At 40.9% G+C, this 27,080-nt stretch overlaps 5 non-coding genes across 5 annotated transcripts; 2 read left to right on the top strand and 3 right to left on the bottom strand.

Moving 5' to 3' along the window:
* The first annotated feature begins 4,798 nt into the window (after positions 1-4,798).
* trnav-cac (transfer RNA valine (anticodon CAC)) lies at positions 4,799-4,871 on the top strand. The gene has a single exon. It is a non-coding gene; the product is annotated as a tRNA-Val (tRNA).
* A 6,814-nt stretch (positions 4,872-11,685) lies between these two features.
* trnav-cac (transfer RNA valine (anticodon CAC)) lies at positions 11,686-11,758 on the top strand. Its single transcript has one exon. It is a non-coding gene; the product is annotated as a tRNA-Val (tRNA).
* A 12,029-nt stretch (positions 11,759-23,787) lies between these two features.
* On the bottom strand, positions 23,788-23,861 carry trnav-cac (transfer RNA valine (anticodon CAC)). Its single transcript has one exon. It is a non-coding gene; the product is annotated as a tRNA-Val (tRNA).
* A 1,137-nt stretch (positions 23,862-24,998) lies between these two features.
* Positions 24,999-25,071, bottom strand: trnav-aac (transfer RNA valine (anticodon AAC)). Its single transcript has one exon. It is a non-coding gene; the product is annotated as a tRNA-Val (tRNA).
* A 1,138-nt stretch (positions 25,072-26,209) lies between these two features.
* On the bottom strand, positions 26,210-26,282 carry trnav-aac (transfer RNA valine (anticodon AAC)). Its single transcript has one exon. It is a non-coding gene; the product is annotated as a tRNA-Val (tRNA).
* Between the last annotated feature and the right edge of the window lie 798 nt (positions 26,283-27,080).

The raw sequence follows: 27,080 nt of genomic DNA, 5'->3' as shown, positions 1-27,080 counted from the left end.
AGAGGGGATTGCAGGCTGAGGTTTTTATGTTAAAGGGACAGTGCACGTTTATCACAGTTGTGTGTGTGTCTAATGGCTGGGTATTTAAGACAGATAGGGGAAAAGGCAGACAGAAGAGCCCTCCCCCGCACTGCAGAGACCTTGAAGGTTGGAGAGCAGAGAGGAGAAGTTTTAGAAGGGGAGCCAGGACAGGCAAAGATAACAGTTACTGAATGGAGACAAAAGGGAGAATTGGACATGTGGAAAATGAAAGGGGCGCTCCTACATGATAATGTCAGAACAGAAGGATAATATACTAATCTTACCTAAGTCATTATTTAGAGTAGGTAAGGTTGTTACCTGGGCAGAGCCAGGTATCAAAAGGGGGATGGGTAAATTGTGGTCTAGGATAGGATGGGGCCTATTGGATAAGAAACGAATAATTTTAAAAAATGTAGCTAACAAATGGGCATAGAAGTTAAAGATATAATCAGATAAAACATATGAGAAATTGTTTGTTAACCAAGCCTGTATGTCCAGGATTTTATGCATTACAGGTGAACTACACGTGAAGTCACTCAATCCAGTCACTCAATCCAGTCCCAGAGGCTTGGGGACCATACCAAAGACTCCTGGTGACAGCTAGCTGAAAGAGCTACCCAGATTCATATCGCACGGCGGGAGGGTAAGACATATTGTCACTGTCGAACAATAAACAGTGTTCGGGAGGAGAACTGGAATTAACAGAATTCCGGGGGCCATCTCTCGAATGAAGTAACCCTCCCTGTCCTGTCACCCCTGTTTTTGTTCATAGAAGTGAAGATGTGTCTGGCTCTTGCTAAGTGATGTGTTCTTGGGGAAAGGGTGGGGCTTCAAATGGAAGCTGTTCGTCTGAGCTGTCTTATCGTGGGTGACATATTCCTGATACAGCACGTCCTACTTGAGTATGCGGAGAGTGGTAATTTGACCCATGGTTTAGACGATGAGGATTTTGTTCCAAAATAAGCATAAGAGATCCCTAGATCTGGGTAGACAGGAAGTTAGAGTAGAGATTACATGATAACCGACTTCGGACAGTTCTAGGATTGGAGAAGAGGGTATCCTTATAGCATAGGGGATCCCACAAAGGTGGATAGGTTTTCCATGATATGGGGAAAACCCGGGAGCACTGTTGAACTTTGTAAAGGTGATGAAATCCTACTAACCATCAAAACTATTAAGCTCTCTGATGCAGGCACTTACACCCTCGGACTACAAAGGACGAGGACAGACATGATGGGTGTGTTTTCTATTAAGGTGCTGCCAAAACCAGAGGTCCCAGACGAACCAGAGCCAGACACACTCCTCTACCACCCCTGGACCGAACCTGCCACCACTGTGTTAAAAAATCCCATTCAGGTAATTAATGTTAGGGACTATTCGGCTATTGATCAATTAGGCACTGAGTCTGGTTTTGATGGTAGGGACAATTTGTGGCTGTCTTATATGAGGTACACAGCTAAAACCCAGAGAGGAAAGGACTGCATTATTTGTAGTCATGCTAGACCTGTTCTGGCTACACACCCATTTGCTATAGGAGAAGGAGAGAGGTGGTTGTGTATTCTGAGAGGTTTTTACCAGGTTCAGCCCAATTCAACTTTCTGTTCCTCTTTGAGCCTTGTGTTTCCTGCAGTACCTCCTCATCGGGCCTCTTGGGGTGTTAAGGCATATGGGGGCAATTACAGTTGCATCACGGGTACAGGTAATGGCATTGATTATGGGAGATTGCCTGAAGCTGATTCCAGTAGTAACATAACCATTAATTCCACTTGGTCAGTTACAGGCCTAAACCAAACTAGTGGTCTGGCTGATGTGTGGTGGATGTGTGGAGCCAAAAGAGTGCTGAGACCCATTCTTAGAGGAGAATGGCAAGGTACGTGTGGTCTGACCAGTTTGATAATTCCACTGACCATTGTTGATGTTACTGCTGAACAGCTGTTGGGTTCTGTATCCAGGGGACCTGAAAACATTCCATCCCATGGGAGACATAGACGTAGTGCTCCATGGACAGAGGATGTAGTTGACATACACACTAACCTGTTGGGAGTGCCAGTGGGGGTTCCTCATGAGTTTCAGGCCTTGGGTAGGAATGATGGACTCTGGCACTTACTATCTATTATGGGTCCAGCCATAGTGGTTGCTAGACAGACTGCATGGATTAATTATATCTACTATAATCAACAGCGTTTTGTGAATTACTCCCGTGATGCACTCACTGGTATGTCTGAACAGCTTGAGGCCACATCTGGGGTTTCCAGACAGAATAGACTTGCTTTGGATATGCTTCTTGCCAGTCAGGGGGGCGTCTGCAAGATGTTCGGTAAACAATGTTGCACGTATATTCCTAATAATACCAGTCCAGATGGTAGTATATCTAAGGCCCTTAATGGGCTTGATGTACTATCTGCTAAGATGAGGACCATGGCGGGGAGGGAGGAGTCTGACTGTTCTCTTAGTTGGGAGCCTGGTTAGGTAAGTACACTGGTATGGTGGTTACTGGATTTCTGACCCTAATTCTTGTATTATTTGTTATTGATGTGATGTGCTGCTTGCATCATACCGTGTTTTAAGAAGTCTGTTACAGATGTGGTGAAGGCTTCAGGCATGATGCCTTTGCTTGATGCTCCAGTTGGAGATGCTGATACTGAAGCATGCTTTCAGGGGAGGATGGGACTGACTGAGGATGACACATGGTATGCTGTGGGTGAGGTAGTAGAATAAATTTTACACCACCACAGTTCCTTGTTATACATTTTTATGATAGGTTTTCTTTCCAGTATGTTTGTTCTCCCTGTTGTGAAGGTTTAGAGTCCCTGGGTGGCAAGGAGCCCACCTGGTACAGGATAGGAGTAGCTGAGAGGACCAGATGGTTTATAATAATGCTTTACTCTGTTTTCCATGACCAAAGTTTTATCCTACATCTTACATGTCAATAAACAATAAAGTCTTATCCTGTTTTTGTCAACAGGGGGAGACATAAGCATATATCACTTGATTTTTATTTTTTCTTGGTTGATTTTTCTTTTCTGTTTTTCTGTAAAAAAAAATAATAATAAAAATAATAATAATTATGTTTTATTAATAATATACTTTTTGTTATTTTCATGAAATGCTATTAACACATTACTATGTTGGGACCGCTGAAATAAGGGTAATGAGTGACACCCTTGCGGGTGTCAACAGGGGGATTGTTGGATCCTGTATTTTACATTATAGCCATTACCATATATATGAATGAATATTATCTGCTGTTGGCTTGTGTGGATGTATGTATGTGTTATGCAACCTAGCTGATTTGAAACATTGTTAAAAGTATCAGGGCCATGGGCCTTTCTCATGATGGAAAAATACAGAGTAGCATGAAGACAAACTGTTCAAATGAGTTGGGAGGGGGGCACATTCAGAGCGGGGTGTTGCGAGAACAAGCGGTCTTTTGGTAGATAACAGGAGCCAGGTGCAAGATAACGGTATGGAGCATGAGAGCCTGGATGTTCTTCACAAGCAAGTTACATCTATCAACAGAAGCGCCAAGAGGCGGGGACCCGCCTGAGCGCCTGCAATAGGCTGAGCAAGTTTAAACCACGCCCAGCCTCTACTGTGATAGGCCAACAGACGGGTTGGAACTATGTCTATCACAGTATAAAGAATACTGTTTACATACATCTTGTCAGTTCTCTGTTCTGCCCTGTGTGGCATTACAGTGAGCCCGTATATACGAAAGTTGCATTTGCCATTTATTACTTAGCTAATGAATGTATCCGTTGCTCGGGATTGAGGAACCTATAGATTTGGCTGAGTGCAGCTATTTGGCTGTTGATTAGTTGTAACGTCTCTTAGGAGATGTGAAGAGGGGGATTTGTAAGGAAGTGCTATTTCTTATGCAAATGACCAGCTTACTGCTATTACATTGCTATAACTGAGACAACGTATTTTCACAGTAAAACATGTTAGGTCCCATACAGGATAGCTCCCACACCCACACACACAGCACACACACATACACACACTAACTGCCGAGGACACACAGATAAGACATACACCCACACATTGCGAAGAGACACAGCCTTGACTTGCAGAGACAAGCACACACACATAATCTCCCTCTTAGCTGAACATTGTGTGACGGGGAACGGCACGACGAGACTCAGAAGGATGACAGACGGCTCAACAGGACCAATCGAAGAAGACAACAACTCAACTGTGGCCAACCAGAAGACCGGGACTTCCAGACTCAACCTACTTTCTGTACTGTACATAACATGCTTGCACTCTGTTATCGGGGCTTCTTTCTGCTGGTTCATTGTGGGCCAAATGAATGAGCCCGTATACGTTGTACCAGATATCTTTACTCTGAATAAACTGTCGCTTGTCATACAATTTACCACCTTGTCTGAATCGATCCTTGACCGACTCGCCCTATCTACATATCCCATTATCAACACTAGCAAAGGAAAAGAAGCTAGCCTGCATAGGTACAGTGCATTCGGAAAGTTTTCAGGCCCCTTACTTTTTTCCACATTTTGTTACGTTACAGACTTATACTAAAATGGATGAAATAAAATAAAATCTATCTACACACAATACCCCATAATGACAAAGCGATAACATATAGTTTTTATTAATAAAACAAATATTTAAAAAATACCTCATAATTCCCGGCTTCTCAAGCCTTATTGCTTAATTAATGGACTAAGTAATTTCTGATTTTCAAAAGGTTCGGAAATTGATAAATGCCCCACCCAGCCAAAGTCAGCCACACCCTTAGTATTCCACTCATCAGGTTTCTGTAGTGTAGTGGTAATCACGTTCGCCTCACACGCGAAAGGTCCCCGTTTCGAGACCGGGTGGAAACACTTTTTAACAAATTGGACAGTCAGCCTAATCACTTAGGGCTCGGTCCCAATTTCGGAATTCATGCTTTTCCTTCGCACTTCTCAGTATTTGGTATTCAGACTTACCTTTTTTGTCGCGTAACGCACTCTGCATGTGTGGCTAGCTTGTGCGCTCTGAATATATTCCTGCTACGTGTGGTCTGAGGTCCATAATGATTCAAATAGTTTACCACTCCAGGGTAAGCCGACAAGAAACACAGCCCTTATTTTAAGTGTTTTTAAAATCCCCTGTGGGGAACATGAAGGGTGGGAAAATGATTGGAACCATTTTCCTGTTTGACCGCTAGTTTTTAATGGGTATTATGGCTCTTTCTGTGGTACTCACTTTGGGATATTACATACCTTAAGGGAAGATTTCGGCAGTACCTGTATGGTTAGTGAGAAAGTCCATATTGCAAATGTACGGTCCCTTACTAGACGTCCGAAATCGTTTGTAAAATTCCCATGGACGGCGTCGGACCGGCGGCAGGGCCGGACCTACCAGGAAGTCATCAAATAAACTTTGTGGACATTCGGTTTCCGTTTTACAAAAATAATAAGATTTAGGTCATTTTTCCGCTGTCCCGGAAATTCCCACAAGAGGGCATATGCAATCATATTGGTATTGGACAAAACATCACGATTCACGACGGGGCCTTATCTCGAAAACTGAAAATATTTAGAAGCCGAAACTGGTGAGCGTAGGGGCGGCATAATGGGCAGTTGGCCCCGAACAAGATGGCGTCTAGGCCTCAACGGTTTTTGAGTTATGGCCATTCATCTGGGATTAAAGGTCCAAAATGAAAATAGAGAAATTATTTTTCCACTTCACGTCAAAGTCAAGGAGCCTCCGGTGTCAATAAAAAAATGAACCAGCCATTTATCTATCGTCATTTAAGAGAAATCGTACAACGACACCTAGGTGATGTTCACGGATAGGTGTTTTTTTTCAACGGTTACAGATCCAGTTGCAGGGTGTTCTTACGAATCTTTTTAAAGTGTGCTGCGGAGCTCTGCGAGATTTCTGTGATTTTCTATGATTTTCTGAAATAACACACATCACTAAACCCTCCGTAAATAACTCAGTTCTTAACGTAAAGACTTCAAACTCAGGATTCTGTAAAGGCATACCCAAATCATGATATGAGTTTATTTATAGCTTCCTGTGCCAACCGGAAGTGCCTTAAATGGTGTCACAGTGGCAGTTTCCAAGGGTTAAAAAGGTCAGATCTTTTCAAAACTTCATATGTGTGATTAGGCAACCCCCATAAACTGTAAGTCAGTCATTTCTCTCAACAGATGTCAAAGAAAAGCTCTCTCTCTCACACACACACACAGAAACACACACACAGCAAGGATGGAGTGAAAAAGGGTGGTGCTCAAAGACACAGAGAGCAGGCAATGGCATAAACATAATCTCTAGGCTGTGCCGAGTTCAACGAGATTCCCGCTTGACCGTAGCTCGCTCTTGTCTGAGCGCAGTGACCATGAAAAAAAGTAGGCCCAAAATTAAGCCTGCCCCAATGTCATTTGCTTTTGGGTGACAGTGAGAGAACCTTTAGGGTGAGAAGCACAATTTGACCTCAGGTACGTTCCTAAGGTCCTTCCGATCCGTGCAAGCCTAACCTTGACCGTGTGGCATTAACCCTTACTAGTTAAAAGAAGGTGTTTACTTCAAAGAGTTTGCATTGACTTGTCTCCCCATAGGAATACATTGCCTGCACCCTAAATTCAACCTGAAGTCTATATGGGTTATGAATGCCGTATGAACCTGTCTTTAGTAACAGTCCATCAGGGCAGGATGAGGTCTACCTGTGTTGATTCTAAGCTTCCTGGACCAACCGGAAGTGGTTAAAATCACCCTAAAAGTGTTTTTCCATACCCTGCCTGCAGTTTGATAGACATAGTGCATTCAACCCTGTGTAAATCAGTCAATTCTTAACGTAAGACTTAAAACTCAGGATTCTGTAAAAGCATACCCCAGTGAGGATATGTGTTGACTTATAGCTTCCTGTGCCAACCGGAAGTGCCTTAATTGGTGTCTCAGGGGCTGTTTCGAGGGGTTAAAAAAGTCAGATCTTTCCAAAACTTCATATGTGTGATTAGGCAACCCCCATGAACTGTAAATCAGTCATTTTTCCCATAAAATTTCAAAGGAAAACTAAATCACACACACACACAGCTTGGAAGGAGGGACCCATTGGGGTGCGTAGAGACATACACTGCCTGCATTAGTTAACCTTGTTGGAACTTTTAAAGAACCGTCAGACCTAGAGTTCCGAAACTTTAGAATCCTGTTCTAGACCTCAGGTCGATAGTGCGTGGTGAGTTACGTGGCTCTAGACGGTTCTCGGACCGAGAAACAGCTTCGTACATTTGCAATGACTTCAATTCATTTTGACCATTACGAAAATGGCGACATTTAGAAATGTCTCAGAGACACAAGACTAGGTGCATTGCGACCGTCTCGGCCCATATAGACAGACCCCAACGTTTCTGTCCGATAGCTCATTCAAGGACCCCGTAGCAAGTCATGGAAAAAGTGGATTTTCAGCACCAATTAGGGTTTTGCTCGGACACCAAATGACCGATCGAGCCAAACTTGGGATTCGGGGTCGCCTCAGCTAGGCCTACACATAACATAAGAAATGGACCCGCAGCTAGAACGTAACTACGTGTTTTATGTTTTTTTTATGGTTTGAACATAAGGCGTTGTGAATTTTGGGCCAGCTCTGAAGTATGTGATAGTTGGCTACTAAACGAGTTGGAAAAAGTGGGTTTAGTGTCAGTTTGTATCAGTTTGTTGTCAGAATGATATCTAATTGACTGATGGACGGTGACTTGCTGGTGACTCTTGTCCATTTGCAATATGTTTAAACAGTGAGGTACCATCACCAAAAGTGACATTCTGAAATCAACCCTAACGAGCCATTGAGATGAACCAGAATCACTGCCCAGCCATCCCGAGTTCATCGGGCCAGTCAATTTCACATTCCTGCATGGTTTTTATAGCATGACAAATTTGTGATGGTACCTGCCCATTGAACCATATTGCAAATGCACAGTGACTTTGCAAAAGTGAGAAAACATAAACAAATGGACATGATGAAATCAACACAACGAGTGATGGAAAGGTACAACTATCACTGCTCGGCCACCCTGTGTTCATCAGGCCAGTCAATTTAACCAGCATTTTTGAGCATGTCAAATTTCATATGGTAATTGTCCATTGAACCATATTGCAAATGCACGCGCACTTGCAATATGATTCTAAGTGAAAAAACATCACCTAATGGACATGATGAAATCAACACAACGAGTGATGGAAATGTACAACTATCACTGCTCGGCCATCCTGTGTTCATCAGACCAGTCAATTTAACATTTTTGAGCATGTCAAATTTCATATGGTAATTGTCCATTGAACCATATTGCAAATGCACCACTTGCAATATGACTTGCAATATGATTCTATAGTGAAAAACATCACCAAATGGACATGATGAAATCAACACAACGAGTGATGGAAATGTACAACTATCACTGCTCAGCCATCCTGTGTTCATCAGACCAGTCAATTTTGCATTCCTGCAGGATTTTTATAGCATGACAAATTTCATGGTACCTGCCCATTGAACCATATTGCAAATGCACAGTGACTTTGCAAAAGTAAGAAAACATAAACAAATGGACATATAGAAATCACCTTATTTTTATTTTTGGGTTACCAGTTGCACAACAATGCACGTGTGCATTTGCAATATGATTCTATAGTGAAAAAACATCACCTAATGGACATTCTGAAATCAACCCTAACGAGCGATTGAGATGAACAGAATCACTGCCCAGCCATCCCGAGTTCATCGGGCCAGTCAATTTAGCATTTTTGAGCATGTCAAATTTCATATGGTAATTGTCCATTGAACCATATTGCAAATGCACGTGCACTTGCAATATGATTCTATAGTGAAAAAACATCACCTAATGGACATGATGAAATCAACACAACGAGTGATGGAAATGTACAACTATCACTGCTCGGCCATCCTGTGTTCATCAGGCCAGTCAATTTTGCATTTTTGAGCATGTCAAATTTCATATTGCATTTGGCCCCCAAAAAAAGTGAATTTTGACTTTGACTTTTGACTTCCTATGAAATCATATTGTAAATGGACAAATCATATTCCTTATGCACAAGTAAAAAGAAAAAAAATATATATGATATTAAAATACAACTAAAGTATGTTGATACAGTTCTTATACGTGTGTAATTGACACAAAATTTGAAAGAATTTTGAAAAATGGTCCAGAAAGCACTTTTTAAGGGTGTGTGAAGTTTTTGACTTTTGACTTTTGACTTCCTATGAAATCATATTGTAAATGGACAAAACATATTACTTATGCGCATGTAAAAAAATAAATAAAATTATGATAATAAAATTGGACAAAAGTATATTCATACAGTTCTTACACATGTGTAATTGACAAAAAAATCGAAAGAATTTCGAAAAACGGTCCAGAAAGCACTTTTTTAAGGGGTGATAAGTTTTTTACAAAAAATTCATTTTTTCAAAATTTTGCTTTTGGACGTTGACTTGGGTTACATATCCAATATGAAAAACCACGGTGGAGCGGATTCGCCACCTGTTGAATTTTTAAAGTGTTACAACTGGCAATAGCCATATGGCATTTGCAATATGCTTTGCATGAATCAACGCCGAATTGGGTGGTATTGGACAATGTGTATATGGTTTGGCCACTGCCAATATGTTGCCATTCATTTTTGTCCAATACAGGGGGGTCTTCCCTTACATGAGGTAGACTTGTGGGCATTCCTAATATTTTCCACGACTTCCTCTTTTTGTATTGTAGTTTCAGTAGTGTAGTGGTTATCACGTTCGCCTCACACGCGAAAGGTCATATTCAATATTTCCCAATGCCCAGAGGCTAGCATTTGGTTTGAAACAGTTGTGGTTTATCTAAACCTTGCTGTCTACCTCTCCGACCTGTGGATCAATGTTGCCGTTTTTTGGGGACCTCCACCGTGCGATCTGTATGAATGTGAACAGACTGACAGCTTCTCTGAGCCAGGCAAATTCATTTATCAGTGTCATTGTAATGGATATATCCAAAGCAATGGCAATATAATCCAAGGTAAAACAAACAAAAATGTAGATCGTTTTCTGTCATTTCAGCTGCTTGATGTGATTGTGTGGTAGATTTAGTTGGCTGCTAGCAAAGGAAAAGAAGCTAGCCTGCATAGGTACAGTGCATTCGGAAAGTTTTCAGACCCCTTACTTTTTCCACATTTTGTTACGTTACAGACTTATACTAAAATGGATGAAATAAAATAAAATCTATCTACACACAATACCCCATAATGACAAAGCGATAACATATAGTTTTTATTAATAAAACAAATATTTTAAAAATACCTCATAATTCCCGCTTCTCAAGCCTTATTGCTTAATTAATGGACTAAGTAATTTCTGATTTTCAATAGGTTCTGAGATTGATAAATGCCCCACCCAGCCAAAGTCAGCCACACCCTTAGTATTCCACTCATCAGGTTTCTGTAGTGTAGTGGTTATCACGTAAATGCCTCACACGCCAAAGTCAGCCAGGTCCCGTTTCGAGACCGGTCCCCGGTTCGAACCGGGTGGAAACACTTTTTAACAAATTGGAGTCAGCCTAATTCACTTAGGGCTCGGTCCCAATTTCGGAATTCATGCTTTTCCTTCGCACTTCTCAGTATTTGGTATTCAGACTTACCTTTTTAGTCGCGTAACACACTCTGCATGTGTGGCTAGCTTGGGCGCTCTGAATACATTCCTGCTACGTGTGGTCTGAGGTCCATAATGATTCAAATAGTTTACCACTCCAGGGTAAGCCGACAAGAAACACAGCCCTTATTTTAAGTGTTTTTAAAATCCCCTGTGGGGAACATGAAGGGTGGAAAAATGATTGGAACCATTTTCCTGTTTGACCGCTAGTTTTTAATGGGTATTATGGCTCTTTCTGTGGTACTCACTTTGGGATATTATGTGAGGTAGACTTGTGGGCATTCCTAATATTTTCCACGACTTCCTCTTTTTGTATTGTAGTTTCAGTAGTGTAGTGGTTATCACGTTCGCCTCACACGCGAAAGGTCATATTCAATATTTCCCAATGCCCAGAGGCTTTGGTTTGAAACAGTTGTGGTTTATCTAAACCTTGCTGTCTACCTCTCCGACCTGTGGATCAATGTTGCCGTTTTTTGGGGACCTCCACCGTGCGATCTGTATGAATGTGAACAGACTGACAGCTTCTCTGAGCCAGGCAAATTCATTTATCAGGGTCATTGTAATGGATATATCCAAAGAAATGGCAATATAATCCAAGGTAAAACAAACAAAAATGTAGATCGTTTTCTGTCATTTCAGCTGCTTGATGTGATTGTGTGATAGATTTAGTTGGCTGGCTAGCAAAGGAAAAGAAGCTAGCCTGCATAGGTACAGTGCATTCGGAAAGTTTTCAGACCCCTTACTTTTTCCACATTTTGTTACGTTACAGACTTATACTAAAATGGATGAAATAAAATAAAATCTATCTACACACAATACCCCATAATGACAAAGCGATAACATATAGTTTTTATTAATAAAACAAATATTTTAAAAATACCTCATAATTCCCGGCTTCAAGCCTTATTGCTTAATTAATGGACTAAGTAATTTCTGATTTTCAATAGGTTCTGAGAGCGATAAATGCCCCACCCAGCCAAAGTCAGCCACACCCTTAGTATTCCACTCATCAGGTTTCTGTAGTGTAGTGGTTATCACGTTCGCCTCACACGCGAAAGGTCCCCGGTTCGAAACCGGGCGGAAACACATTTGAACAAATTGGACAGTAAGCCTATTCACTTAGGGCTCGGTCCCAATTTCGGAATTCATGCTTTTCCTTCGCACTTCTCAGTATTTGGTATTCAGACTTACCTTTTTTAGTCGCGTAACGCACTCTGCATGTGTGGCTAGCTTGGGCGCTCTGAATACATTCCTGCTACGTGTGGTCTGAGGTCCATAATGATTCAAATAGTTTACCACTCCAGGGTAAGCCGACAAGAAACACAGCCCTTATTCTAAGTGTTTTTAAAATCCCCTGTGGGGAACATGAAGGGTGGAAAAATGATTGGAACCATTTTCCTGTTTGACCGCTATTTTTGAATGGGTATTATGGCTCTTTCTGTGGTACTCACTTTGGGATATTACATTCCTTAAGGGAAGATTTCGGCAGTAGCTGTATGGTTAGTGAGAAAGTCCATATTGCAAATGTACGGTCCCTTACTAGACGTCCGAAATCGTTTGTAAAATTCGCGGACGGCGTCGGGCCGAGCGGCAGGGCCGGACCTACCAGGAAGTCATCAAATGAACTTTGTCGGACATTCGGTTTCCGTTTTACAAAAATAATAAGATTTAGGTCATTTTTCCGCTGTCCCGGAAATTCCCACAAGAGGGCATAAGCAATCATATTGGTATTGGACAAAACATCACGATTCACGACGGGGCCTTATCTCGAAAACTGAAAATATTTAGAAGCCGAAACTCGGTGAGCGTAGGGGCGGCATAATGGGCAGTTGGCCCCGAACAAGATGGCGTCTAGGCCTTAACGGTTTTTGAGTTATGGCCATTCATCTGGGATTAAGGTCCAAAATGAAAATAGAGAAATTATTTTTCCACTTCACGTCAAAGTCAAGGAGCCTCCGGTGTCAATAAAAAAGAACCAGCCATTTATCTATCGTCATTTAAGAGAAATCGTACAACGACAGATTGGTGATGTTCACGGATAGGTGTTTTTTTTTTTTCAACGGTTACAGATCCAGTTGCAGGGTGTTCTTACGAATCTTTTTAAAGTGTGCTGCGGAGCTCTGCGAGATTTCTGTGATTTTCTATGATTTTCTGAAATAACACACACTCACTAAACCCTCCGTAAATAACTCAGTTCTTAACGTAAAGACTTAAAACTCTGTAAAGGCATACCCAAATCATGATATGAGTTTATTTATAGCTTCCTGTGCCAACCGGAAGTGCCTTAAATGGTGTCACAGTGGCAGTTTCCAAGGGTTAAAAAGGTCAGATCTTTTCAAAACTTCATATGTGTGATTAGGCAACCCCCATAAACTGTAAGTCAGTCATTCATCTCCCAACAGATGTCAAAGAAAAGCTCTCTCTCACACACACACACACACAGAAACACACACACAGCAAGGATGGAGTGACAAAGTGCGGTGCTTAAAGACACACAAAGCCTAAAAAGTGGGTTTGGTGTCAATTGGTATCAGTTTGGTGTCAGAATGACATCTAATTGACTGATGGACACTGACTTGCTAGTTGACTTTTGTAAATTAGCAATATGTTTAAACGGAGAGGGACCATCACCAAAATGGCATTCTGAAATCAACACAAAAAATGGCATCACCATAGTCTCCAGACTGTGCCGAGTTCAACGAGACGCCCCGCTTGACCGTAGCTCGCTCTGAGTGCAGTGACCTTGAAAAAAGCAGAACCAAAATGAAGCCTGGCCCTCAATGTCATTTGCTTTTGGGTGACAGTGAGAGAACCGTTAGGGTGAGAAGCACAATTCGACCTCAGGTACGTTCCTAAGGTCCTCCCGATCCGTGCAAGCCTAACCTTGACCGTAGCATTAACCCTTAATAGTTAAAAGAAGGTGTTTACTTCAAAGAGTTTGCATTGACTTCTCTCCCCATAGGAATACATTGCCTGCACCTCTAAATTCAACCTGAAGCCTATGTGGGTTATGAATGCCTTATGAACCTGTCTTTATGACAGTCCATCAGACCACTATGAGGTCTACCTGTGTTGATTCTAAGCTTCCTGGAGCAACCGGAAGTGGTTAAAATCACCCTAAAAGTGTTTTCCATACACTGCCTGCAGTTTGATAGACATAGTGCATTCAACCCTGTGTAGATCAGTCAGTTCTTAACTTAAAGACTTAAAACTCAGGATTCTGTAAAAGTTTCTATGTCAATCAAGACATGTGTTTACTTATAGCTTCCTGTGCCAACCGGAAGTGCCTTTAATTGGGTCACACTGTCTGTTTTGAAGGGTTAAAAAAGTCACATCTTTCCAAAACTTCATATGTGTGAAATGATGAACTGTAAATCAGCTGCTAAATTCTGTAATAGTCATTTCTCCCAATAGTCAAAACTCAAAAGCTCATTAACAACACACAGCAAGGATGGAGTTAAAAAGCTACGGTTGCTCAAAGACACAAGTCCGATTTTTAAAATGCAGGCAATGGCATAAACATAATCTCTAGCATGCACCAATGCCAGTTCAACAGAAAATCACAGCAGGGGACCGTAAACAAAATAATTAGCTTTCGGTCTGAAACGCAACCAAAATGAAAACAGTCAGGCCCAAATCTTCTTTGTTTTACTCCCCCATAAACACTATTGGGTCTTTATTTGATTTTGGGTGAAAGCCAAGAATCGTTATATGGACTGTGAGAAAACAGAAAAAAAATTTGACAAACAACGTCATTTTTTAAAATTCAAAAAGTAGACGATAAACTTTCACAAACACTTGACCGTTTGTAATGCTACCCTAGGTATTAGTAAACGTTAATAAGCGATAAAAATCATCCGTAGGCGATGTAAATATCATTAACTGTCCCTTGGAAAAATTTCAAAGAGAGCTCTTCAAATGATCAGACCGAAATGCCTGATAGCCCTGTTTCAGTTCAACCAAGAATCAAAGATGATTCAATTCACAAACTCTGTCTTTAGACTAACAGTCCATCAGGCTGTGGGAGGTCTACCTGTGTTGATTCTAAGCTTCCTGGACCAACCGGAAGTGTTAAAATCAAGTAAAAGTGTTTTTTCCATTTTCTGTGATCCTGCCTGCAGTTTGATGTAGACATAGTGCATTCAACCCTGTGTAAACAGTCAATTCTTAAAAACGACTTAAAACTCATCCACATTCTGTAAACGCATACCCCAGTGAGGATATGTGTTGACTTATAGCTTCCTGTTTTTAACAAAAGTGCCTTTTGGTGTCTCAGGGGCTGTTGAAGGGTTAAAAAGTCAGATCTTTCCAAAACTTCATATGTGTGATTAGGCAACCCCATGAACTGTAAATCAGTCATTTTTCCCATAAAATTTCAAAGGAAAACTAAATCACACAGACACACAACTTGGAAGGAGGGACGTATTGGGGTGCGTAGAGACAGACAGTGCCTGCAATAGTTAGCTTTGTTCGAGCTAAAAAAGAACCATCAGACCTAGAGTTCCGAAACTTTAGAAACCTGTTCTAGACCTCAGGTCGATAGTGCGTGGTGAGTTAGGTGGCTCTAGAACGTTCTCGGACCGAGAAACAGCCTCGTACATTTGCAATGACTTCAATTCATTTTGACCATTACGAAAATGGCGACATTTAGAAAAGTCTCAGAGACACAAGACTAGGTGCATTGAAACCGGCTCGGCCCATAGAGACGGACCCCAACGTTTCTGTCCGATAGCTCATTCAAGGACCCCATAGCAAGGCATTGAAAAAGTGGATTTTCAGCACCAATTAGGGTTTTACTCGGGCACCGAAGGACCTATCGAGCCGAAACTCGGGATTCGGGGTCGCCTCACATAGGCCTTCACATAATGTCCGACCTGGACCCGCAGCTAGAACGTAACTATGTGTTTTACGTTTTTATTATGTTTTAAACTAAAGGCGCTGTGAATTATGGGCCTGCTCTGACATATGTGATAGTTGGCTTCTAAATGAGTTGGAAAAAGTGGGTTTGGTGTCAATTGGTATCAGTTTGGTGTCAGAATGACATCTAATTGACTGATGGACACTGACTTGCTAGTTGACTTTTGTACATTTGCAATATGTTTAAACGGAGAGGGACCATCACCAAAATGGCATTCTGAAATCAACACAAAAAATGGCATCACCATAGTCTCCAGACTGTGCCGAGTTCAACGAGATATCCCGCTTGACCGTAGCTCGCTCTGAGTGCAGTGACCTTGAAAAAAGCAGAACCAAAATGAGGCCTGGCCCTCAATGTCATTTGCTTTTGGGTGACAGTGAGAGAACCGTTAGGGTGAGAAGCACAATTCGACCTCAGGTACGTTCCTAAGGTCCTCCCGATCCGTGCAAGCCTAACCTTGACCGTGTGGCATTAACCCTTAACAGTTAAAAGAAGGTGTTTACTTCAAAGAGTTTGCATTGACTTCTCTCCCCATAGGAATACATTGCCTGCACCTCTAAATTCAACCTGAAGCCTATGTGGGTTATGAATGCCTAATGAACCTGTCTTCTATGACAGTCCATCAGACCACTATGAGGTCTACCTGTGTCGATTCTAAGCTTCCTGGAGCAACCGGAAGTGGTTAAAATTGACCCAAAAGGTGTTTTGATGTACATAACCTTCAAAGGTTTTTAAAATGACTACATTCAACCCTGTGTAGATCGTAGATCAGTCAATTCTTAACTTAAAGACTTAAAACTCAGGATTCTGTAAGTTTCATATGTAAATCAAGACATGTGTTTACTTATAGCTTCCTGTGCCAACCGGAAGTGCCTTTAATTGGGTCACACTGGCTGTTTTGAAGGGTTAAAAAAGTCACATCTTTCCTAAACTTCATATGTGTGACTAGGTAACCCTCATGAACTGTAAATCAGTCATTTCTCCCAACAGATGTCAAAGAAAAGCTCTCACACGCACACACAGCAAGGATGGAGTTAAAAAGTGCGGTTCTTAAATAGTCAGAATGAGCTGGAATGGCATCGTGAATCTCTAGGCTTAACCTTGTTCAACTTTTAATAACCCAGAACCGAAAAATATTCCTAAAAATATTTAGAAAATGAAGCCTCCACACATTAACAAGTAAAATAGCTTTTGGTGACAGTGATGAAAGATAAACAAGTTGTTTTCTCGGTCCCAGAAAGTCACATTTCAATGGCAAATTTTGACCATTACGAAAACATGCACATATTTATATTCTCACCACCGACAACAAAATATTGCAAATGAGACACAAGACTTTGTCCCAGAAAAATAAAATTTAAAAGTACCTGATTAAAAATAAATAATTCACTAACCTTTTGAAAATCTTCATCAGATGACAGTAATATTAACGTTTCATGTTACAAGTACATTTAAAGTTTTTTTAAATAATATGCTTCAATATCCATAAATCTTTGACGACATTTTAAAAACCATGCTACTCAAATGTGGAGAAATGATGATAGCTCCGCCAGATAGGCCAGATAACAAGCAATAACATGACTAAATGGACAAAAGATCTGCATATTTTTACAAATGATACACTATCTTCTTAATGCAACCGCTGTATTACATTTATTTTTAACGTTACAGACATTGTGAAAAGGGCTTAAATCACACCAGCTCCTGTGTGAAGTATTGATATGTTTGGCTCCACAGAAACCCAAAATGGAACCAATAAATATTCCCTTAGTTTGATGTTTGTCCATCAGTTTGACGTCAGAATGATATCTAATTGACTGATAAATCGTTTGACTTGCTGTGAGTCTTGTCCATTTGCAATATGTTTAAACAGTGAAATGGTACCATCACCAAAAGTGACATTCTGAAATCAACCCTAACGAGCCATTGATTGAGATGAACCAGAATCACTGCCCAGCCATCCCGAGTTCATCGGGCCAGTCAATTTCACATTCCTGCATGGTTTTTATAGCATGACAAATTTGTGATGGTACCTGCCCATTGAACCATATTGCAAATGCACAGTGACTTTGCAAAAGTGAGAAAACATAAACAAATGGACATGATGAAATCAACACAACGAGTGATGGAAAGGTACAACTCTCACTGCTCGGCCATCCTGTGTTCATCAGGCCAGTCAATTTAGCATTTTTTTTTGAGCATGTCAAATTTCATATGGTAAATGCCCATTGAACCATATTGCAAATGCACTTCGCACTTGCAATATGATTCAACAATGAAAAACATCACCAAATGGACATGATGAAATCAACACAACGAGTGATGGAAATGAACAACTATCACTGCCAGGCCATCCTGTGTTCATCAGGCCAGTCAATTTCACATTCCTGCAGGATTTTTATAGCATGACAAAATCGTGATGGTACATGCCCATTGAACCATATTGCAAATGCACAGTGACTTTGCAAAAGTGAGAAAACATAAACAAATGGACATGATGAAATCAACACAACGAGTGATGGAAAGGTACAACTGTATGAATATACTTTTGTCCAATTTTATTATCATATTCTTTTTTTTTTTTACATGCGCATTCGTAATATGTTTTGTCCATTTTCAATATGATTTCATAGGAAGTCAAAAGTCAAAAGTCAAAAATGTCAAAATTTTGTAAAAAACTTCACACACCCTTAATTAAAAAAGTGCTTTCTGGACCGTTTTTCGAAATTCTTTCAAATTTTGTGTCAATTACACACGTATAAGAACTGTATCAACATACTTTAGTTGTATTGTATTATCATTTTTTTTTTTTACTTGTGCATAAGGAATATGATTTGTCCATTTACAATATGATTTCATTGGAAGTCAAAAGTCAAAGTCAAAAGTCACTTTTTTTGGGGCCAAATGCCATAAGAAATTTGACATGCTCAAAAATCCTGCAAAATGCAAAATTGACTGGCCTGATGAACACAGGATGGCCGAGCAGTGAGAGTTGTACCTTTCCATCACTCGTTGTGTTGATTTCATCATGTCCATTTGTTTATGTTTTCTCACTTTTGCAAAGTCACTGTGCATTTGCAATATGGTTCAATGGGCAGGTACCATCACAAATTTGTCATGCTATAAAAACCATGCAGGAATGTGAAATTGACTGGCCCGATGAACTCGGGATGGCTGGGCAGTGATTCTGGTTCATCTCAATGGCTCGTTAGGGTTGATTTCAGAATGTCACTTTTGGTGATGGTACCTCACTGTTTAAACATATTGCAAATGGACAAGAGTCACCAGCAAGTCACCGTCCATCAGTCAATTAGATATCATTCTGACAACAAACTGATACAAACTGACACTAAACCCACTTTTCCCAACTCGTTTAGTAGCCAACTATCACATACTTCAGAGCTGGCCCAAAATTCACAACGCCTTATGTTCAAACCATAAAAAAAACATAAAACACGTAGTTACGTTCTAGCTGCGGGTCCATTTCTTATGTTATGTGTAGGCCTAGCTGAGGCGACCCCGAATCCCAAGTTTCGGCTCGATCGGTCATTTGGTGTCCGAGCAAAACCCTAATTGGTGCTGAAAATCAAACATTTTCTATGACTTGCTACGGGGTCCTTGAATGAGCTATCGGATGGAAACGTTGGGGTCTGTCTATATGGGCCGAGACGGTCGCAATGCACCTAGTCTTGTGTCTCTGAGACATTTCTAAATGTCGCCATTTTCGTAATGGTCAAAATGAATTGAAGTCATTGCAAATGTACGAAGCTGTTTCTCGGTCCGAGAACCGTCTAGAGCTACGTACCTCACCACGCACTATCGACCTGAGGTCTAGAACAGGATTCTAAAGTTTCGGAACTCTAGGTCCGACGGTTCTTTAAAAGTTCCAACAAGGTTAACTAATGCAGGCAGTGTATGTCTCTACGCACCCCAATGGGTCCCTCCTTCCAAGCTGTGTGTGTGTGTGATTTAGTTTTCCTTTGAAATTTTATGGGAAAAATGACTGATTTACAGTTCATGGGGGTTGCCTAATCACATATATGAAGTTTTGGAAAGATCTGACTTTTTTAACCCCTCGAAACAGCCCAAGAGACACCAATTATTGCACTTCCGGTTGGCACAGGAAGCTATAAGTCAACACCTATCCTCACTGGGGTATGCTTTTACAGAATCCTGAGTTTTAAGTCCTTACATTAAGAATTGACTGATTTACACAGGGTTGAATGCACTATGTCTATCAAACTGCAGGCAGGGTATGGATAAACACTTTTAGGGTGATTTTAACCACTTCCGGTTGGTCCAGGAAGCTTAGAATCAACACAGGTAGACCTCGTAGTGGCCTGATGGACTGTCATCGAAGACAGGTTCATACGACATTCATAACCCACATAGGCTTCAGGTTGAATTTAGGGGTGCAGGCAATGTATTCCTATGGGGAGAGAAGTCAATGCAAACTCTTTGAAGTAAACACCTTCTTTTAACTATTAAGGGTTAATGCCACACGGTCAAGGTTAGGCTTGCACGGATCGGGAGGACCTTAGGAACGTACCTGAGGTCGAATTGTGCTTCTCACCCTAACGGTTCTCTCTCTGTCACCCAAAAGCAAATGATGTTGTGGGGCAGGCTTAATTTTGGGCCTACTTTTCTCATGGTCGCTGCGCTCAGACCGAGCGAGCTACGGTCAAGCGGGATATCTCGTTGAACTCGGCACGGCCTAGAGATTATGGTAATGCCATTGCCTGCTCTCTGTGTCTTTAACCACTTAAGCCTAGGGCTCTATACTGCCCCAGTTGGAGAAAGTGCGTGCCCATAGTAAACTGAAAATATTTTTTCCCAAAATTGCTAATATATGCATATAAAAATTATTATTGAATAGAAAACACTCTAAAGTTTCTAAAACCGTTTAAATTATGTCTGTATGTAAAGCAGAACTCTCAGGAGAGCCATTCTCCCAAACACTCTGTCAACAGTAGAAAAGTTAGGTCTACTTTGACGTCATCGCCAACACCCTTCCCAGGCAGCTACGGATCCAGGAACAGTCTCTATCAGTTCAGCGCGATGTCTGCTTTCAAATGGCGCGTTCACTGTGAGAATCGCACGAGCCCTGCACCTTTGGCGCGCGAAATTCCGCGTGTCCCTCTCAAAACCGGGCACTCTATTGCGCGCGGCCGATTTGGGGAACGGTCTTTTCCAAGATACACAAATTGAAGCCGGTTTGTCTGTTAGCGCTGTCCTTTGTTCTACATGCTAACAACAGCATAAAGCTCGATTTTGCACATCGTTTGACCAGTTTAATCGACATATAATATGTAAATTGGAAGTTTTGGTGCGCAAGAGTGCTGGACCAGAAGTCATTTTTGATGCATTTCAGCTGAAGCAGTTAGCATATGCTAATACAGGGACACGCAATGTGAAACCAAACGATTTATTGGGTAAGTATGACTCCTTCTACGTCTTCTGATGGAAGAACATCAAAGGTAAGGGAATATTTATGTGGTTATTTTGGGTTTCTGTGGACTCCAAACATACTGCTAATATCGGAGCGCCGACTCCTAGTATAGCCAAGTGAACGATGTCTGTAACGTTAAAAATAAATGTAATACAGCGGTTGCATTAAGAAGAAGTGTATCTTTGTAAAAATATGCAGAACATGTATATTTAGTCATGTTTATTGCTTGTTATCTGACGTTATCTGTCGGAGCTATCATCATTTCTCCTGACATTTGAGTAGCATGTTTTTTTTTTAAATGTCGTCAACCGAGATTTATGGATATTATATAGCATATTATTGAAAAAAAATTAAATGTACTGTGTAACATGTAATATTACTGTCATCTGATGAAGATTTTCAAAAGGTTAGTGAATTATTTATTTTTTAATCCTACTTTTAAATTTTATTTTTTCTGGGACAAAATGGCCGCCGATTGCCTTTTGTTTCGGTGGTGATCTAATATAAATATGTGCTATGTTTTCACCGTAAAACATTTTAGAAATCTGACTTGCTGGGTAGATAAACAACTTGTTTATCTTTCATTTGAGCTATTTTACTTGTTAATGTGTGGAGGTTAAATATTTTTAGGAATATTTTTTCGCATTGTGCGTTATGCTAATGAGCTTGAGCCTTAGTCACGATACCGGATCCGGCATTGGTGGACTATGAGGTTAAGAACCGCACTTTTTAACTCCATCCTTGCTGTGTGTGCGTGTGAGAGCTTTTCTTTGACATCTATTGGGAGAAATGACTGATTTACAGTTCATGAGGGTTACCTAGTCACACATATGAAGTTTAGGAAAGATGTGACTTTTTTAACCCTTCAAAACAGACAGTGTGACCCAATTAAAGGCACTTCCGGTTGGCACAGGAAGCTATAAGTAAACACATGTCTTGATTTACATAGAAACTTACAGAATCCTGAGTTTTAAGAATTGACTGATCTACGATCTACACAGGGTTGAACGTAGTCATTTTCACCTTTGAAGGTTATGTACATCAAAACACTTTTGGGTCAATTTAACCACTTCCGGTTGCTCCAGGAAGTTTAGAATCGACACAGGTAGACCTCATAGTGGTCTGATGGACTGTCATAGAAGACAGGTTCATTAGGCATTCATAACCCACATAGGCTTCAGGTTGAATTTAGAGGTGCAGGCAATGTATTCCTATGGGGAGAGAAGTCAATGCAAACTCTTTGATGTAAACACCTTCTTTTAACTGTTAAGGGTTAATGCCACACGGTCAAGGTTAGGCTTGCACGGATCGGGAGGACCTTAGGAACATACCTGAGGTCGAATTGTGCTTCTCACCCTAACGGTTCTCTCACTGTCACCCAAAAGCAAATGACATTGAGGGCCAGGCCTCATTTTGGTTCTGCTTTTTTTCAAGGTCACTGAACGCAGAGCGAGCTACGGTCAAGCGGGGCGTCTCGTTGAACTCGGCACAGTCTGGAGACTATGGTGATGCCATTTTTGTGTTGATTTCAGAATGCCATTTTGGTGATGGTCCCTCTCCGTTTAAACATATTGCAAATGTACAAAAGTCAACTAGCAAGTCAGTGTCCATCAGTCAATTAGATGTCATTCTGACACCAAACTGATACCAATTGACACCAAACCCACTTTTTAGGCTTTGTGTGTCTTTAAGCACCGCACTTTGTCACTCCATCCTTGCTGTGTGTGTGTTTCTGTGTGTGTGTGTGTGTGAGAGAGAGCTTTTCTTTGACATCTGTTGGGAGAAATGACTGACGTACAGTTTATGGGGGTTGCCTTTAATAACACTTGAATCACAATTACATAGCCAGAAAGGGGTTTAAGTCAATAAGGCTTGAGAAGGACAGTTTCGGCTTTTTATTCTAAAAATATAAATTTTCAGTTTTGAGATAAGGCCCCGTTTATCATTTTCTAATGGCATTTCCTTAAATGAACTGTGGGAGAGCCAGCCAACTAACTCACCACAATCACATCAAGCTGAAATGGTCTAAACTTTCTAAATTTTCAACTTTGGACGGTTCTTTAATCCCAGATTATATTGCCATTTCTTTGGATAAATCCAATACGCCTGCAATGATTGCCTTATGCCCTTTAGTCTGTTCAAATTTTTCAGGACAGTGGAAAAATGACCATAAATCTTATTATTTTTGTAAAACGGAAACCAATGTCCGACAAAGTTCATTTGATGACTTCCTGAATAGGTCCGGCCCTGCCGCTGTGACGCTGTCCGTGAATTTTACAAACGATTTCGGACGTCTAGTAAACCGTACACTTGCAATATGGACTTTCTCACTAACCATACAGCTACTGCCGAAATCTTCCCTTAAGGAATGTAATATCCCAAAGTGAGTACCACAGAAAGAGCCATAATACCCATTCAAAAATAGCGGTCAAACAGGAAAATGGTTCCAATCATTTTCCGCCCTTTATGTTCCCCACAGGGGATTTTAAAAACACTTAGAATAAGGGCTGTGTTTCTTGTCGGCTTACCCTGGAGTGGTAAACTATTTGAATCATTATGGACCTCAGACCACACGTAGCAGGAATGTATTCAGAGCGCCCAAGCTAGCCACACATGCAGAGTGCGTTACGCGACTAAAAAAGGTAAGTCTGAATACCAAATACTGAGAAGTGCGAAGGAAAAGCATGAATTCACCAAATTGGGACCGAGCCCTAAGTGAATAGGCTTACTGTCCAATTTGTTAAAATGTGTTTCCGCCCGGTCTCGAACCGGGGACCTTTCTGCGTGTGAGGTGAACGTGATAACCACTACACTACGGAAACCTAATGAGTGGAATACTAAGGGTGTGGCTGACTTTGGCTGGGTGGGGCATTTATCGCTCTCAGAACCTATTGAAAATCAGAAATGACTTAGTCCATTAATTAAGCAATAAGGCTTGAGAAGCTGGGAATGATATGAGGTATTTTTAAAATATTTGTTTTATTAATAAAAACTATATGTTATCGCTTTGTCATTATGGGGTATTGTGTGTAGATAGATTTTATTTTATTTCATCCATTTTAGTATAAGTCTGTAACGTAACAAAATGTGGAAAAAGTAAGGGGCTGAAAACTTTCCGAATGCACTGTACCTATGCAGGCTAGCTTCTTTTCCTTTGCTAGCCAGCCAACTAAACCTATCACACAATCACATCAAGCAGCTGAAATGACAGAAAACGATCTACATTTTTGTTTGTTTTACCTTGGATTATATTGCCATTTCTTTGGATATATCCATTACAATGACCCTGATAAATGAATTTGCCTGGCTCAGAGAAGCTGTCAGTCTGTTCACATTCATACAGATCGCACGGTGGAGGTCCCCAAAAAACGGCAACATTGATCCACAGGTCGGAGAGGTAGACAGCAAGGTTTAGATAAACCACAACTGTTTCAAACCAAATGCTAGCCTCTGGGCATTGGGAAATATTGAATATGACCTTTCGCGTGTGAGGCGAACGTGATAACCACTACGCTACTGAAACTACAATACAAAAAGAGGAAGTTGTGGAAAATATTAGGAATGCCCACAAGTCTACCTCACATAATATCCCAAAGTGAGTACCACAGAAAGAGCCATAATACCCATTAAAAACTAGCGGTCAAACAGGAAAATGGTTCCAATCATTTTTCCACCCTTCATGTTCCCCACAGGGGATTTTAAAAACACTTAAAATAAGGGCTGTGTTTCTTGTCGGCTTACCCTGGAGTGGTAAACTATTTGAATCATTATGGACCTCAGACCACACGTAGCAGGAATGTATTCAGAGCGCCCAAGCTAGCCACACATGCAGAGTGCGTTACGCGACAAAAAAGGTGAGTCTGAATACCAAATACTGAGAAGTGCGAAGGAAAAGCATGAATTCCGAAATTGGGACCGAGCCCTAAGTGATTAGGCTGACTGTCCAATTTGTTAAAAAGTGTTTCCACCCGGTCTCGAACCGGGGACCTTTCGCGTGTTAGGCGAACGTGATAACCACTACACTACAGAAACCTGATGAGTGGAATACTAAGGGTGTGGCTGACTTTGGCTGGGTGGGGCATTTATCGCTCTCAGAACCTATTGAAAATCAGAAATGACTTAGTCCATTAATTAAGCAATAAGGCTTGAGAAGCTGGGAATTATGAGGTATTTTTAAAATATTTGTTTTATTAATAAAAACTATATGTTATCGCTTTGTCATTATGGGGTATTGTGTGTAGATAGATTTTATTTTATTTCATCCATTTTAGTATAAGTCTGTAACGTAACAAAATGTGGAAAAAAGTAAGGGGCCTGAAAACTTTCCGAATGCACTGTACCTATGCAGGCTAGCTTCTTTTCCTTTGCTAGCCAGCCAACTAAATCTATCACACAATCACATCAAGCAGCTGAAATGACAGAAAACGATCTACATTTTTGTTTGTTTTACCTTGGATTATATTGCCATTTCTTTGGATATATCCATTACAATGACCCTGATAAATGAATTTGCCTGGCTCAGAGAAGCTGTCAGTCTGTTCACATTCATACAGATCGCACGGTGGAGGTCCCCAAAAAACGGCAACATTGATCCACAGGTCGGAGAGGTAGACAGCAAGGTTTAGATAAACCACAACTGTTTCAAACCAAATGCTAGCCTCTGGGCATTGGGAAATATTGAATATGACCTTTCGCGTGTGAGGCGAACGTGATAACCACTACACTACTGAAACTACAATACAAAAAGAGGAAGTCGTGGAAAATATTAGGAATGCCCACAAGTCTACCTCACATAATATCCCAAAGTGAGTACCACAGAAAGAGCCATAATACCCATTAAAAACTAGCGGTCAAACAGGAAAATGGTTCCAATCATTTTTCCACCCTTCATGTTCCCCACAGGGGATTTTAAAAACACTTAAAATAAGGGCTGTGTTTCTTGTCGGCTTACCCTGGAGTGGTAAACTATTTGAATCATTATGGACCTCAGACCACACGTAGCAGGAATGTATTCAGAGCGCCCAAGCTAGCCACACATGCAGAGTGCGTTACGCGACAAAAAAGGTAAGTCTGAATACCAAATACTGAGAAGTGCGAAGGAAAAGCATGAATTCCGAAATTGGGACCGAGCCCTAAGTGAATAGGCTTTACTGTCCAATTTGTTAAAAAGTGTTTCCACCCGGTCTCGAACCAGGGACCTTTCACGTGTTAGGAGAACGTGATAACCACTACACTACAGAAACCTGATGAGTGGAATACTAAGGGTGTGGCTGACTTTGGCTGGGTGGGGCATTTATCGCTCTCAGAACCTATTGAAAATCAGAAATTACTTAGTCCATTAATTAAGCAATAAGGCTTGAGAAGCCGGGAATTATGAGGTATTTTTAAATATTTGTTTTATTAATAAAAACTATATGTTATCGCTTTGTCATTATGGGGTATTGTGTGTAGATAGATTTTATTTTATTTCATCCATTTTAGTATAAGTCTGTAACGTAACAAAATGTGGAAAAAGTAAGGGGCCTGAAAACTTTCCGAATGCACTGTACCTATGCAGGCTAGCTTCTTTTCCTTTGCTAGCCAGCCAACTAAATCTATCACACAATCACATCAAGCAGCTGAAATGACAGAAAACGATCTACATTTTTGTTTGTTTTACCTTGGATTATTGATAGAGGAATTCTAAATTCCTTTATGCTTTAATTGCCAAAACCAATTTCGCACTCGTTTCTAATTCATTAATGATGTGTAAGTTCATTAATTATGCATGAAGTAGATCGAGACCAGTCTCAAAAGCCAGGTAAGAGTGTTTAATTCCAGAGAGTACTGAATGCATACACACATTTCCACAGGTTATAAACTGAAAATGACGTCAGCGTTTTCCAAACGTTCCGTTTCACAAACAGAGGGCCCCTCTAGCTCTCAAGCCTTCGCGTTATCAGCACGAAGTCAAGGCCAGTCAGCATAAATCAACATTCCCGACCATTTGGAGATGGCCCGTTCCCACCACCTGGAGATTTGTACAACTGAATGAACTAAGG

This window comes from Oncorhynchus nerka, unplaced genomic scaffold (assembly GCF_034236695.1).
Source record: "Oncorhynchus nerka isolate Pitt River unplaced genomic scaffold, Oner_Uvic_2.0 unplaced_scaffold_1197, whole genome shotgun sequence".
Lineage (NCBI taxonomy): Eukaryota > Metazoa > Chordata > Actinopteri > Salmoniformes > Salmonidae > Oncorhynchus > Oncorhynchus nerka.
Note: the sequence above shows the minus strand (reverse complement) of the source record. Positions and strands in the feature narration are given on the sequence as shown.